The sequence below is a fragment of the Papaver somniferum genome, chromosome 1, assembly GCF_003573695.1.
Source record: "Papaver somniferum cultivar HN1 chromosome 1, ASM357369v1, whole genome shotgun sequence".
In the NCBI taxonomy this organism is placed as follows: Eukaryota; Viridiplantae; Streptophyta; class Magnoliopsida; order Ranunculales; family Papaveraceae; genus Papaver; species Papaver somniferum.
The window spans coordinates 104292643-104301209 of record NC_039358.1 but is presented as its reverse complement, the minus strand read 5'-3'; positions in this window follow the sequence as shown (position 1 = coordinate 104301209).

Genomic DNA, 8567 nt, shown 5'->3' with positions numbered 1-8567 from the left:
GTGATGACCTGATACGTAATCGATCAAGGGTGCCTAGAGTCAGTGATGCTGAATAGGAAGTTAGTAAAAGAACACGAAGATAAATAACATAATTCAAAGGAATGAATACGATTGATTCTTATAACTTCTTCTTTTATTTCCTTGAGAATAAACTCTATTACAAACCAAAAAATATGGTTGTCTCTCTCTCGTTTTTCTCTACCTTTCTAGCTTACAAGTCTCCCCTTTTTATATGAGGGAAAACTTTCCGTAAAAGAAATAAAAGCTATGAGTTTAAGAACTCATCAAACTAGGAATCCTAATCTAAGTAAGGAAACCTCAAGTCTTGTTGATCGAACAAACTAGTCGACCAACATCTTGTATCCTCTAGACACTTTCTAGCCATAGTATGGCTCAACTATTCCTAGACTAATGATTAGCCTCCTCTGACACTACTTAGATTCCGTACAGACGACCTGCACAACTATTCTAACCGTGAAGATGATCTTCACAGCATTCTTCTTTTGCAACGATACTCCTGTATCATGGCTCCCCCATTTTAGGAAGTTGAAACTCTTGTGTAAGCTTTGAATTGAAGATGGGGAAACTTAGCCTCTCTGTTCTTGATTGAACCATCTTGCTTTACTTGTCACTTGACCTGCACGTCCCACACGAAACATTACACGATCTCCTCTTCTGGTAGGTGTCACTTTCTTCTCAATGATGCAATTTTCTTTGAGGACTTCTTCTCGTTCTATCCACAAATATTCTATAGGTGGTAGCTTCAGTTCTTGATCTTCCTCTTCATTAAGTAATGGAGGTTCATATAAATTCAGATATTCTGCATTAATGATAGAGTACATCTGCATGTATGGTGGTAAATCCAGCTGGAAAGCATTATCTCCAAATTGTTTTAGTATTCTGAATGGACCATATCGTATGGGTTTAAGATTCTTTCCTTCACCTTTGAGCCGCTCTTTCCCTTTACGTAACCATACCAAATCTCCTTTAGAAAAATTACAAGGAACACGATGCTTTTCATGTTTAGCCTTGTACTTATCTTGGGACTTCAGTAACTGAGCTTCTACTAAAGTATGTATCTTATGTATTCTTTCAATAAACTTTTGAGCTATATTGTCTTCTTCTTCTGTCGATACGATACCTTGTGAGATAGAAAACCCCATATCAAATGGACTCTGAGGTAAATATTCAAGGAAAACTTCAAATGGGGATTTCAGAGTACTCCTATGAAAATCTCTATTAAAAAAGAACTGTATGAAAGGTAAACTGTCATCCCAAGTTTTAGGATGTTTAGAATTATACCCTCTTAAAAGATGTACCAAAGTTCTATTTACCACTTCTGTTTGACCGTCCGTTTGAGGGTAAAATGTCGTGTTGTGCTTGAGTCTTGTGTCCATTAGACTCCATAACTTGGTCCAAAACTGACCTAGAAACCGACTATCTCTATCGGATATAATGAAGGTTGGCAGTCCAAAATGCTTCCAAATATGGTGACAGAACAACTTGGATGCACCTTGTCCGGTTACTGTCTTCTTACAAGGAATCAGATTGATCATCTTGTTGAATCTATCGAAAACTACAAAAATGTAGTCATTCCCAGCTTTAGTCATTGGTAACCCTCCCAGAAAATCCATTGAGATGCTTTCCCATGGCCTGGTGGGAACGGGTAATGGAATATACAATCCTCTTTTTCTGTTAGATGGTTTTGATGTATTGCATAGAACGCACCCTCGAATATATTTTGAGACATCCAAATGAATTTTTGGCCAATACATATACCGCTTCAGGTTTAGTAATGTCTTTTCCACACCAAAATGTCCAGCTACACGTGAAGTATATGCTTCTCTTATCCAGTGCATTCTATCTTCACCATGTGGAATACATAGAGCAACACCTTTATACATTAATCAATCTACTAAACAACATTCACTTGAATGTCCTTGGCTTAACTTCTTGTACTCTTCGCAAAAATCTTCATCTTCTTCATACTTGTGAGCATAATCACTTGGAAATGGTTGAGTATGCATTGCTACAACCAAAGCCTTACTGGAAGGTGGTCTAGACAACATGTCAACCAACTTATTTGTTACACCTTGTTTGTATTTGATGTGAATACCAAATTTCTCCAAGTAAGATGCCCATTTCATATGTCGATCTTGTTGCAGCTTCGATTGAGTCTGAAGATACTGTAAAGGTTTATGGTCTGTGTGAACCACAACTTGCTTTCCCAACAGATATGGTCTCCAATGCTTCATAGCTTGATGGATGGCATACAATTCTTTGTCATATGTAGGATAATTCTGAACTATCCCAGTGAACATTTTTGAATGATATGCCACTGGCTTTCCATCCTGTAATAACACGGCCCCTAATGCATAGTTAGATGCATCTGTCTCCACTTCGAAAGGCCTTTGTAAGTTAGGAAATGTCAGAACTGGTGCTTCTGAAATCTTCTTCTTCAGTAATTGAAAAGTAGCTTCATGTTTAGGCTCTCATTTGAACACGGTATTGGCCTTGGTTAAACCATGTAGAGGAGCTACAATTTGAGAGAAATGCCTTATAAACTTACGTAAATATTGACACGCTCCTAAGAAACTCCGAACTTAAGTAATACTTGTATATGCTGGCCATGCAGAAATAACATCAACCTTTCCTGGATCGACCTTAATCTCTCCTTTCCCGGATTATAAATCCAAGAAAAATTAAATCTTTCCTACCAAATTCACACTTCTTTTCATTCAACCGTAACGAATTCTCTCTTAACACATACATCACCTTAGAGACATGTACCAAATGTTCCTCCCATGTCTTGCTAAAGATTAAAATATCGTCTAGGTATATGATGACAAAATCGTCAATGAAAGTTCGTAATACCTCATTCATAAGTCGCATGAAAGTGTCTGGTGCATTGCACAACCCAAAGGGCATAACGAGCCATTCGAACAATCCTTGCCGAGTTTTAAATGCTGTCTTCCAAGTATCCTCTTCTTTAATTCGTACTTGATGATATCCATATTTGAGATCGAGTTTGGTGAAGAATATAACACCTCCTAATCGATCGAGAAGATCATCAATTCTTGGTATTGGATATATATTCTTCACAGTAATCTTGTTCAAGGCTCGATAATCTACGCACATCCTCCATCTTTCTTTGGTACAAGTAGGACTAGAGAGCCACACGGAGAGAAACTTGGCACTATTACCCTTTGCTCAAGTAATTCTTGTACTTGTATCTTGATTTCTTCACATTCAATTATGGAAGTTCGATATAATCCCAATTTTGGTAAGGATGCATCTCCAACTAGTGTGATTTCATGTTCCACACTTCTTTTAGGGGGTATGATAACCTCTTCTTGGAATAAATCCACAAACTTCTTCCTCAATGAACTTACTTCACTTTCTTGTCTGGTGTAGTATGTAATGTTACTTTCCTTTCTTCTGTATCCACAGGTCTGACTAGTAATAAGGTGAACATACCACAAGCATTAATCAACCTCTTAACTTGGTTGGTGGTAACCATTTTCATTGGTAGATGCTTTTTACTAGCCTGAATTCGAAATTCTTTCCCATCCTTTTTGAACAAATAAATACGTTCCCTATGATAGAGAACAGCATCCCGCTCCCATAAATATGGATTTCTAAATATCACTTGCGCTACATCCAATGGCACAACATCACAGACAACTTCATCAATAAACTTATCAGTGATAACAAATTTGAATCGGCACTGTGTGGTTGCCTGAAGATCAGTGTCCTTCTGTATCCATCCTAAAGGATAAGGTTTTGGATGTGCAGTGGTTGACAAACCCATTTGTTCCACGAGCTTTTATGAGATTAAATTCTTCTGAATACCTGAGTCAATGATAGCCTCAACGATGCTTTGTTTTACTTGTATCTTGACATGAAATGATTCTTCATGATGATCCATTGGTTCTGTTTCTGTTAGCCTTGTCATCAACATAAGATTTGGATCTGTTTGATCTATTTCAAAGATTGTTTCAGGATCAATAGCTTCTGTCAGCATGGTGTTTTTCTTAAAACTCGTTTTCCCTTCAAAATAACGTAACTTCTTTGGTTTAAGATGTGGATATAGAACCCAGCAGGTATCTTTTATGTGACCTTTTTCCTTGCAATTTTCACACACCTTTTGTTCTCTTTCAGCTGATAAAGACTTGTTTTTACTTGTCTCAAACCTTCTCTGAGTCTTGTCTTCTCCTCTAGTAGCAACTTTCTTGTTGTCTGGTCCTGTAACACCTTTAGACTTCTGTTTGATAGCTACAACTTTATTTATAGCATCTTCGGTGTCTTGTACACCAAAAAGCTTCAATTCCTTTCGTATATAATCTACAAGTCCACCCTTATACTTTCGGAAAGTCTCATCACTATTAATATCTACATCCAATGATAAAGCTTGATTGTAGAATTCTGTAGTGTAATCTTGGACACTTTGCTGGTACCGTTGTCGAAGGTGTTTCCACTTATACCATCTCTCGTCCAAGTACCCCACAGGATAAAAGTTTTTCTTCATGATCTCCTTAAATTGTAGCCAGGTCATATGTTCGGTGTCATACCTATTCTTGTAAGCCTTCCACCAAGTTGAAGCATGACTCGACAATTTCAGACTTGCAAAACTGATCCTCTGAGACTCCAGTAGATGATGTACTGTGAAATATGTCTCCAACTTATCTAACCAACCATCAAGCTTTTCAGCTTCCATGGCTCCATCAAAATCATAAATCTCAAGTTTAAACTCAACTTTCAGGCCTCCATATGGATTTTTGTTTACTACTTCGTCTTCTTCTTCTTATGATGATGATGAACTTTCTTCATCATCTTCTTCTTTATCCCCCTTTGTACCTCCTTTACCATGTTTAGACTTGGTTTTGCCAGTACTTTCTTTCATAAACGCAGCTAAGGTATTTTTTAAGTCTTGTATCTTACGTTCAAGTTTAGCATATTTGTCTTCATCTGTTAGTTTAGGGTTCTAATCATCTTCACTTCCCATATTGGTTGTAGTACTTCCTCTAGGTTTTCTTGTGATCTGGCAGAACAACAGTTGCTTCCCCTGATCGCGTATATTGCTCACGTGTTAAGACCATGCACCACAACTAACCCTAGAAGTCAGAACGTGGATCTGATACCACTTGATACGTAATCGATCAAGGGTACCTAGATTCAATGTTGCTGAATAGGAAGTTAGTAAAAGAACACGAAGATAAATAACAGAATTCAAAGAAAAGAATACGATTGATTCTTCTAACTTCTTCTTCTTCTATTGCCTTGAGAATAAACTCTATTACAAACCAAAAATTATGGTTGTCTCTCTCTCTTTTTTCTCTACCTTTCTAGCTTACAAGTCTCACCTTTTTATATGAGGGAAAACTTGTCGTAAAAGAAATAAAAGCTATGAGTTTAAGAGCTCATCAAACTAGGAATCCTAATCTAAGTAAGGAAACCTCAAGTCTTGTTGATCAAACAAACTAGTAGACCAACATATTGTATCCTCTAGAAACTTTCTAGCCATAGTATGGCTCAACTATTCCTAGACTAATGATTAGCCTCCTCTGACACTACTTAGATTCCGTGCATACGATCTGCACAACTATTCTAACGGTGAAGATGATCTTCACCGCATTCTTCTTCTGCTACGATACTTCTGTATCATGACCACTGACGGTCCCACTAATGCCCTAACCGACCGAACATCACCCATAGTCTCCCAGCGCTGTCAAACGCCAACCCTATGTAGGGTGGTCACGTTGCTTGGGAGAAGTTCGATCGAGCATGGACTGTCAAAGACAGTCTTAAAATCATCGCAGCCGTCCAACTTCCCCATCTTGGTTGGGCGGATTAGATCATCCCATGAATGATTAGGGAAGCGCTAACACACACACTGGTGGCCCCACTTCCCCCCCACTCAAACGGTTTGCTCACGGTGGGCCCTAGAGTAATGAAACGCTTGCCCAAATCATGGCAGGCGTGACGCTTATAAACCCTAATTTGGGTCGCGGAAGTACACTAGTGTCTTAAATCGATAACGACCGTCCAACTTAGCCAGCCTATTTGGATGACTTAGATCGTATTTTTGACCATCAGGAAGGTGCACATAAGTTCACCGTCAGACCAACATTGTCCCCACGTGATCTATTTCCCCAAGGGAAGCCAACGGCATGCCAACCCGCTTGGTCAAAGTCGCGTGGACGTGGCCGTTTCAAAACCCTAATTAGGGTTTACGGCAACATGCATCTGTCGTAAATTGATCACGACCATCCATCTTCACCAGCCTAAACGGATGGTGTAGATATAGATTCAAGTGGTCCAAAAGGTGTCAGCATGTCCACCATTGGCCCACCTTTACATGCGACCGGCCGACCTGTGCAAACCCGGGCCAGAGTCACACGGCCTTCAAACCCTAATTTATGATTTCCGGCAATGTATTTCTGTCGCAAATCGATCGTGACCACTCATCTTTCCCGGTCAAATTGAGTGGCCTAGATATAATCTTTGAGGGACCGATAGGTGTAAGCATGCACGCTAGCGGACCGTCTTCACGCATACCTGATCGATCCATTCAAGTTAATGCCAAGTGCTTAGATTCGATCGGCCAAAGGGGATGTCCGCACAGTCCCTAAACCCTAAGTTTCATCAACGGAAATGAACAACTGCCGTAAATCATCTTGTCCATCCAACTTTGCATGCACAATTGGATGATATAGATTTATTTCCAGCAAACCTGCAAAACAACATGACAATCACCAGCCGCCTCTCTTCCCCATGGAGTGATCGACCAAGCGATGGCTTGTTTACACGGCCCTCAAACGATCATCCAAAGGTAGTCTGGCATGCTGCTATTTAAGACCCCCAATCCGCGACTTATCCAATCAAGCTTTAAAACAACGATGCTTCATGCATATCGATCGTTTTGAGCTGCTTGCTTAAAAGCGATGCATTACATGCATCGAGCACGTACGATATTTTATGAATATCCATAAATAACTTAGTTATTTAACCTAATAGCACCGTATGCTATTTTCTGCGCAGGTCCCACGACTTGACCCACTCATTCGAGACATCAAATATGTCACAAACTGGGGGATACTTACTGGGATATTGGTCTGGCGGTTACAACGTGTGGCGTGCAAGGCGCCCATTACGAGAACGTGTCAGGAAAAGATGGACGGTTAATGGTGATGAGGGAAGTGGGAAAAGGCGTGATCGTGTGACAATCACCATCCCTACACGACCCCACTACTCCATCACTTAACTTCCTCCACTTCCTACGAGATGAGGATTGCGCTCAAATGACTTGTATAAATAGGTTCTTCGACCTATTTTCAAACAACACAGAAAACCAAGTTGTTGTTATCAACGTATCCGGAAAACACCCATAACTGATATCTTACATTGTGCAAGTCATTTCAACATTATGATACAAGTCATAAACAACCAACACCTTCATAATCTCAGCACCTTCTTCGCTTCCCTCCCTAAGATCAACCCCATCTCCTTCACTTTGTGACCGAAGCAAGTCTGGAACGACCATTTCTTGGTTTAGGCCAGAATTGTACAGATTGATCTCTCGAATCTAAAGTACTCCCGTGCAGTGCATTTGTTTAGGGTTTAGATTCGTTTCTCATTCACACACACCCAAATTTACCAAAAACCGCAGAAACAGTTTTCACCCATAAACAACTGGCGACCACAGTGGGAGGTTGATCTTTCGGTTGCAGGATCAATTTGTCAATATTCATTCCAGTTTCCTCAATTTCAAAGGAGTAGATCTTAGATCCAATTCAATCATTAACCTATTCATTTTTAATCACCAATCCTTCATCCCATGAGATATCCTCGCCATCCAAATTCTCCATAAGCCATAAATAATTCAAACCTCATGGAAAGTGTGGCTAGAATGCTAGAGGATATCCTGGTAAACCAAGCTGGCATTGCTAGAAGGCAGTGCGAGACATTTCGTCTTTTAAGCGATATAGCAGTTCGGCTACAACAGAATTCGGCAAGCATTTACCCGGAGAGTACCACAAATGCCGAAGATGACACAAAAAACGTTGAATCTTTACCTGAAGGTCGTGCCTTTACCGGCGGAGTTGCAGAAAGAATGCATGGCCACACCAGAGGATTAAGAAGATATGTGAAACATGATCTGGCGAACGAGGGAGGCCCAAAACAATTCCATGGAGGAAAGGACCTGTCAGGAATGCCGCAGCGTTTGCCAGATAAAGAAAAAGAGGCAACGACTTATGAGACCTTGCTGGAAGATTTGTATCTGAAAACCCTTACTGAAGTTCAAAAAGCCGTCCATTCGGCAACGTCTATTCAGCCAAGTGAAGAACTTCCTGAAGAAGGAGAAATCATCCAAGGGTCGCATGAGTACAGAGGCTGGGAATACTCAACTCAGTCGCCTAATAGTGGTACAACCAACAACACAAAGACTTCAAGAGAAGCTGTGTTTTGACAAAATCTCCCATCTAAGCGAGCCGCGTATATGTTAACACACGCTCATACCTCAACTCCTTCTTTAAAACGAGCTTCACATCAAAGCCCACAGGAGG